We start from the raw sequence: 7,500 nt of genomic DNA on the forward strand, positions 1-7,500 counted from the left end.
CAGCACGGCACAGCACAGCACAGCACAGCACAGCACAGCACAGCACAGCACAGCACAGCACAGCACAGCACAGCACAGCACAGCACAGCACTGACACCAGCACACCAGCACTGGCCTGGCACCTGGCACAGCACAACACGCACAGCACAGCACAGCACAGCCTGGCCTGGCACAGCACAGCACAGCACAGCACAGCACAGCACTGGCACTGGCCTGGCCTGGCCTGGCTAGCACAGCACAGCACAGCACAGCACAGCACAGCACAGCACAGCACAGCACAGCCAGCACAGCACTGACACAGCACAGCACAGCACAGCACAGCACAGCACAGCACTGGCACAGCACAGCACCAGCACAACACTGGCCTGGCCTGGCCTGGCCCTGGCACAGCCTGGCCTGGCCTGGCACCTGGCCTGGCCTGGGCACTGGCCTGGCCTGGCCTGGCCTGGCCCTGGCACTGGCACTGGCCCTGGCCTGGCCACTGGCCCTGGCACTGGCCTGGCCTGGCCTGGCCTGGCACTGGCACTGGCCTGGCCTGGCCTGGCCTGGCCTGGCCTGGCCTGGCCTGGCCCTGGCCTGGCACAGCCTGGCCTGGCCTGGCCTGGCCTGGCCTGGCACTGGCCTGGCACAGCACAGCCTGGCACTGGCCTGGCACTGGCCTGGCCTGGCCTGGCCTGGCCTGGCACTGGCCTGGCCTGGCCTGGCCTGGCTGGCTGGCAGCCTGGCCTGGCCTGGCCTGGCACTGGCCTGGCCTGGCCTGGCCTGGCCTGGCCTGGCCCTGGCCTGGCCCTGGCCTGGCCTGGCCTGGCCTGGCCTGGCCTGGCCTGGCCTGGCCTGGCCTGGCCTGGCCTGGCCTGGCCTGGCCTGGCCTGGCCTGGCCTGGCCTGGCCTGGCCTGGCCTGGCCTGGCCTGGCCTGGCCTGGCCTGGCCTGGCCCTGGCCTGGCCTGGCCTGGCCTGGCCTGGCCTGGCCCTGGCCTGGCCTGGCCTGGCCTGGCCTGGCCCTGGCCCTGGCCTGGCCTGGCCTGGCCTGGCCTGGCCTGGCCTGGCCTGGCCTGGCCTGGCCTGGCCTGGCCTGGCCTGGCCTGGCCTGGCCCTGGCCTGGCCTGGCCTGGCCTGGCCCTGGCCTGGCCTGGCCTGGCCTGGCCTGGCCCTGGCCCTGGCCTGGCCTGGCCTGGCCTGGCCCTGGCCTGGCCTGGCCTGGCCTGGCCTGGCCTGGCCTGGCCTGGCCTGGCCTGGCCTGGCCTGGCCTGGCCTGGCCTGGCCTGGCCTGGCCCTGGCCTGGCCTGGCCTGGCCTGGCCCTGGCCCTGGCCTGGCCTGGCCTGGCCTGGCCTGGCCTGGCCTGGCCTGGCCTGGCCTGGCCTGGCCTGGCCTGGCCTGGCCTGGCCTGGCCTGGCCCTGGCCTGGCCTGGCCTGGCCTGGCCTGGCCTGGCCTGGCCTGGCCTGGCCTGGCCTGGCCTGGCCTGGCCTGGCCTGGCCTGGCCTGGCCTGGCCTGGCCTGGCCTGGCCTGGCCCTGGCCTGGCCTGGCCTGGCCTGGCCTGGCCTGGCCTGGCCTGGCCTGGCCTGGCCTGGCCTGGCCCTGGCCTGGCCTGGCCTGGCCTGGCCTGGCCTGGCCTGGCCTGGCCTGGCCTGGCCCTGGCCTGGCCTGGCCTGGCCTGGCCTGGCCTGGCCTGGCCTGGCCTGGCCTGGCCTGGCCTGGCCTGGCCTGGCCTGGCCTGGCCTGGCCTGGCCCTGGCCCTGGCCTGGCCTGGCCTGGCCCTGGCCTGGCCTGGCCTGGCCCTGGCCCTGGCCTGGCCTGGCCTGGCCTGGCCTGGCCTGGCCTGGCCTGGCCTGGCCTGGCCTGGCCTGGCCTGGCCTGGCCTGGCCTGGCCTGGCCTGGCCTGGCCTGGGCCTGGCCTGGCCTGGCCTGGCCTGGCCTGGCCTGGCCTGGCCTGGCCTGGCCTGGCCTGGCCTGGCCTGGCCTGGCCTGGCCTGGCCTGGCCTGGCCTGGCCTGGCCTGGCCTGGCCTGGCCTGGCCTGGCCTGGCCTGGCCTGGCCTGGCCTGGCCTGGCCTGGCCTGGCCTGGCCTGGCCTGGCCTGGCCTGGCCTGGCCTGGCCTGGCCTGGCCTGGCCTGGCCTGGCCTGGGCCTGGCCTGGCCTGGCCTGGCCTGGCCTGGCCTGGCCTGGCCTGGCCTGGCCTGGCCTGGCCTGGCCTGGCCTGGCCTGGCCTGGCCTGGCCTGGCCTGGCCTGGCCTGGCCTGGCCTGGCCTGGCCTGGCCTGGCCTGGCCTGGCCTGGCCTGGCCTGGCCTGGCCTGGCCTGGCCTGGCCTGGCCTGGCCTGGCCTGGCCTGGCCTGGCCTGGCCTGGCCTGGCCTGGCCTGGCCTGGCCCTGGCCTGGCCTGGCCTGGCCTGGCCTGGCCTGGCCTGGCCTGGCCTGGCCTGGCCTGGCCTGGCCTGGCCTGGCCTGGCCTGGCCTGGCCTGGCCTGGCCTGGCCTGGCCTGGCCTGGCCTGGCCTGGCCTGGCCTGGCCTGGCCTGGCCTGGCCTGGCCTGGCCTGGCCCTGGCCTGGCCTGGCCTGGCCTGGCCTGGCCTGGCCTGGCCTGGCCTGGCCTGGCCTGGCCTGGCCTGGCCTGGCCTGGCCTGGCCTGGCCTGGCCTGGCCTGGCCTGGCCTGGCCTGGCCTGGCCTGGCCCTGGCCTGGCCTGGCCTGGCCTGGCCTGGCCTGGCCTGGCCTGGCCTGGCCTGGCCTGGCCTGGCCTGGCCTGGCCTGGCCTGGCCCTGGCCTGGCCTGGCCTGGCCCTGGCCTGGCCTGGCCTGGCCTGGCCTGGCCTGGCCTGGCCTGGCCTGGCCTGGCCTGGCCTGGCCTGGCCTGGCCTGGCCTGGCCTGGCCTGGCCTGGCCCTGGCCTGGCCTGGCCTGGCCTGGCCTGGCCTGGCCTGGCCTGGCCTGGCCTGGCCTGGCCTGGCCTGGCCTGGCCTGGCCTGGCCTGGCCTGGCCTGGCCTGGCCTGGCCTGGCCTGGCCTGGCTGGCCTGGCCTGGCCTGGCCTGGCCTGGCCTGGCCTGGCCTGGCCTGGCCTGGCCTGGCCTGGCCTGGCCTGGCCTGGCCTGGCCTGGCCTGGCCTGGCCTGGCCTGGCCTGGCCTGGCCTGGCCTGGCCTGGCCTGGCCTGGCCTGGCCTGGCCTGGCCTGGCCTGGCCTGGCCTGGCCTGGCCTGGCCTGGCCTGGCCTGGCCTGGCCTGGCCTGGCCTGGCCTGGCCTGGCCTGGCCTGGCCTGGCCTGGCCTGGCCTGGCCTGGCCTGGCCTGGCCTGGCCTGGCCTGGCCTGGCCTGGCCTGGCCTGGCCTGGCCCTGGCCTGGCCTGGCCTGGCCTGGCCTGGCCTGGCCTGGCCTGGCCTGGCCTGGCCTGGCCTGGCCTGGCCTGGCCTGGCCTGGCCTGGCCTGGCCTGGCCCTGGCCTGGCCTGGCCTGGCCTGGCCTGGCCTGGCCCTGGCCTGGCCTGGCCTGGCCTGGCCTGGCCTGGCCTGGCCTGGCCTGGCCTGGCCTGGCCTGGCCTGGCCTGGCCTGGCCTGGCCTGGCCTGGCCTGGCCTGGCCTGGCCTGGCCTGGCCTGGCCTGGCCTGGCCTGGCCTGGCCTGGCCTGGCCTGGCCTGGCCTGGCTGGCCTGGCCTGGCCTGGCCTGGCCTGGCCTGGCCTGGCCTGGCCTGGCCTGGCCTGGCCTGGCCTGGCCTGGCCTGGCCTGGCCCTGGCCTGGCCTGGCCTGGCCTGGCCTGGCCTGGCCTGGCCTGGCCTGGCCTGGCCTGGCCTGGCCTGGCCTGGCCTGGCCTGGCCTGGCCTGGCCTGGCCCTGGCCTGGCCTGGCCTGGCCTGGCCCTGGCCTGGCCTGGCCTGGCCTGGCCTGGCCTGGCCTGGCCTGGCCTGGCCCTGGCCTGGCCTGGCCTGGCCTGGCCTGGCCTGGCCTGGCCTGGCCTGGCCTGGCCTGGCCTGGCCTGGCCTGGCCTGGCCTGGCCTGGCCTGGCCTGGCCTGGCCCTGGCCTGGCCTGGCCTGGCCTGGCCTGGCCTGGCCTGGCCTGGCCTGGCCTGGCCTGGCCCTGGCCTGGCCTGGCCTGGCCTGGCCTGGCCTGGCCTGGCCTGGCCTGGCCTGGCCTGGCCTGGCCTGGCCTGGCCTGGCCTGGCCTGGCCTGGCCTGGCCCTGGCCTGGCCTGGCCTGGCCTGGCCTGGCCTGGCCTGGCCTGGCCTGGCCCTGGCCTGGCCTGGCCTGGCCTGGCCTGGCCTGGCCTGGCCTGGCCTGGCCTGGCCTGGCCTGGCCTGGCCTGGCCTGGCCTGGCCTGGCCTGGCCCTGGCCTGGCCTGGCCTGGCCTGGCCTGGCCTGGCCTGGCCTGGCCTGGCCCTGGCCTGGCCTGGCCTGGCCTGGCCTGGCCTGGCCTGGCCTGGCCTGGCCTGGCCTGGCCTGGCCTGGCCTGGCCTGGCCTGGCCTGGCCTGGCCTGGCCTGGCCTGGCCTGGCCTGGCCTGGCTGGCCTGGCCTGGCCTGGCCTGGCCTGGCCTGGCCTGGCCTGGCCTGGCCTGGCCTGGCCTGGCCTGGCCTGGCCTGGCCTGGCCTGGCCTGGCCTGGCCTGGCCTGGCCTGGCCTGGCCTGGCCTGGCCTGGCCTGGCCTGGCCCTGGCCTGGCCTGGCCTGGCCTGGCCTGGCCTGGCCTGGCCTGGCCTGGCCCTGGCCCTGGCCTGGCCTGGCCTGGCCCTGGCCTGGCCTGGCCTGGCCTGGCCTGGCCTGGCCTGGCCCTGGCCCTGGCCTGGCCTGGCCTGGCCTGGCCTGGCCTGGCCTGGCCTGGCCTGGCCTGGCCTGGCCTGGCCTGGCCCTGGCCTGGCCTGGCCTGGCCTGGCCTGGCCTGGCCTGGCCTGGCCTGGCCTGGCCTGGCCTGGCCTGGCCTGGCCTGGCCTGGCCTGGCCTGGCCTGGCCTGGCCTGGCCTGGCCTGGCCTGGCCTGGCCTGGCCTGGCCTGGCCTGGCCTGGCCTGGCCTGGCCTGGCCTGGCCCTGGCCTGGCCTGGCCTGGCCTGGCCTGGCCTGGCCTGGCCTGGCCCTGGCCTGGCCTGGCCTGGCCTGGCCTGGCCTGGCCTGGCCTGGCCTGGCCCTGGCCTGGCCTGGCCTGGCCTGGCCTGGCCTGGCCTGGCCTGGCCTGGCCTGGCCTGGCCTGGCCTGGCCCTGGCCTGGCCTGGCCTGGCCTGGCCTGGCCTGGCCTGGCCTGGCCTGGCCCTGGCCTGGCCTGGCCTGGCCTGGCCCTGGCCTGGCCTGGCCTGGCCTGGCCTGGCCTGGCCTGGCCTGGCCTGGCCTGGCCTGGCCTGGCCTGGCCTGGCCCTGGCCTGGCCTGGCCTGGCCTGGCCTGGCCTGGCCTGGCCTGGCCTGGCCTGGCCTGGCCTGGCCTGGCCTGGCCTGGCCTGGCCTGGCCTGGCCCTGGCCTGGCCTGGCCTGGCCTGGCCTGGCCTGGCCTGGCCTGGCCTGGCCTGGCCTGGCCTGGCCCTGGCCTGGCCTGGCCTGGCCTGGCCTGGCCTGGCCTGGCCTGGCCTGGCCTGGCCTGGCCTGGCCTGGCCTGGCCTGGCCTGGCCTGGCCTGGCCTGGCCTGGCCTGGGCCTGGCCTGGCCTGGCCTGGCCTGGCCTGGCCTGGCCTGGCCTGGCCTGGCCTGGCCTGGCCTGGCCTGGCCTGGCCTGGCCTGGCCTGGCCTGGCCTGGCCTGGCCTGGCCTGGCCTGGCCTGGCCTGGCCTGGCCTGGCCTGGCCTGGCCTGGCCTGGCCTGGCCTGGCCTGGCCTGGCCTGGCCTGGCCCTGGCCTGGCCTGGCCTGGCCTGGCCTGGCCTGGCCTGGCCTGGCCTGGCCTGGCCTGGCCTGGCCTGGCCTGGCCTGGCCTGGCCTGGCCTGGCCTGGCCTGGCCTGGCCTGGCCTGGCCTGGCCCTGGCCTGGCCTGGCCTGGCCTGGCCTGGCCTGGCCTGGCCTGGCCTGGCCTGGCCTGGCCTGGCCTGGCCTGGCCTGGCCTGGCCTGGCCTGGCCTGGCCTGGCCTGGCCTGGCCTGGCCCTGGCCTGGCCTGGCCTGGCCTGGCCTGGCCTGGCCTGGCCCTGGCCTGGCCTGGCCTGGCCTGGCCTGGCCTGGCCTGGCCTGGCCTGGCCTGGCCTGGCCTGGCCTGGCCTGGCCTGGCCTGGCCTGGCCTGGCCTGGCCTGGCCTGGCCTGGCCTGGCCTGGCCTGGCCTGGCCTGGCCTGGCCTGGCCTGGCCTGGCCTGGCCTGGCCTGGCCTGGCCTGGCCTGGCCTGGCCTGGCCTGGCCTGGCCTGGCCTGGCCTGGCCTGGCCTGGCCCTGGCCTGGCCTGGCCTGGCCTGGCCTGGCCTGGCCTGGCCTGGCCTGGCCTGGCCTGGCCTGGCCCTGGCCTGGCCTGGCCTGGCTGGCCTGGCCTGGCCTGGCCTGGCCTGGCCTGGCCCTGGCCTGGCCTGGCCTGGCCTGGCCTGGCCTGGCCTGGCCTGGCCTGGCCTGGCCTGGCCTGGCCTGGCCTGGCCTGGCCTGGCCTGGCCTGGCCTGGCCTGGCCTGGCCTGGCCTGGCCTGGCCTGGCCTGGCCTGGCCTGGCCTGGCCTGGCCTGGCCTGGCCTGGCCTGGCCTGGCCTGGCCTGGCCTGGCCTGGCCTGGCCTGGCCTGGCCTGGCCTGGCCCTGGCCTGGCCTGGCCTGGCCTGGCCCTGGCCTGGCCTGGCCCTGGCCTGGCCTGGCCTGGCCTGGCCTGGCCTGGCCTGGCCTGGCCTGGCCTGGCCTGGCCTGGCCTGGCCTGGCCTGGCCTGGCCTGGCCTGGCCTGGCCTGGCCTGGCCTGGCCTGGCCTGGCCTGGCCTGGCCTGGCCTGGCCCTGGCCTGGCCTGGCCTGGCCTGGCCTGGCCCTGGCCTGGCCTGGCCTGGCCTGGCCTGGCCTGGCCTGGCCTGGCCTGGCCTGGCCTGGCCTGGCCCTGGCCTGGCCCTGGCCTGGCCTGGCCTGGCCTGGCCTGGCCTGGCCTGGCCTGGCCTGGCCCTGGCCTGGCCTGGCCTGGCCTGGCCTGGCCTGGCCTGGCCCTGGCCTGGCCTGGCCTGGCCTGGCCTGGCCTGGCCTGGCCTGGCCTGGCCTGGCCTGGCCTGGCCTGGCCTGGCCTGGCCTGGCCTGGCCTGGCCTGGCCTGGCCTGGCCTGGCCTGGCCTGGCCTGGCCTGGCTGGCCTGGCCTGGCCTGGCCTGGCCTGGCCCTGGCCTGGCCTGGCCTGGCCTGGCCTGGCCTGGCCTGGCCTGGCCCTGGCCTGGCCTGGCCTGGCCTGGCCTGGCCTGGCCTGGCCTGGCCCTGGCCTGGCCTGGCCTGGCCTGGCCTGGCCTGGCCTGGCCTGGCCTGGCCTGGCCTGGCCTGGCCTGGCCTGGCCTGGCCTGGCCTGGCCTGGCCTGGCCTGGCCTGGCCTGGCCTGGCCTGGCCTGGCCTGGCCTGGCCTGGCCTGGCCTGGCCTGGCCTGGCCTGGCCTGGCCTGGCCTGGCCTGGCCTGGCCTG

Source organism: Chanodichthys erythropterus, unplaced genomic scaffold (assembly GCF_024489055.1).
Source record: "Chanodichthys erythropterus isolate Z2021 unplaced genomic scaffold, ASM2448905v1 ctg000310_np12, whole genome shotgun sequence".
NCBI classification, from domain to species: domain Eukaryota; kingdom Metazoa; phylum Chordata; class Actinopteri; order Cypriniformes; family Xenocyprididae; genus Chanodichthys; species Chanodichthys erythropterus.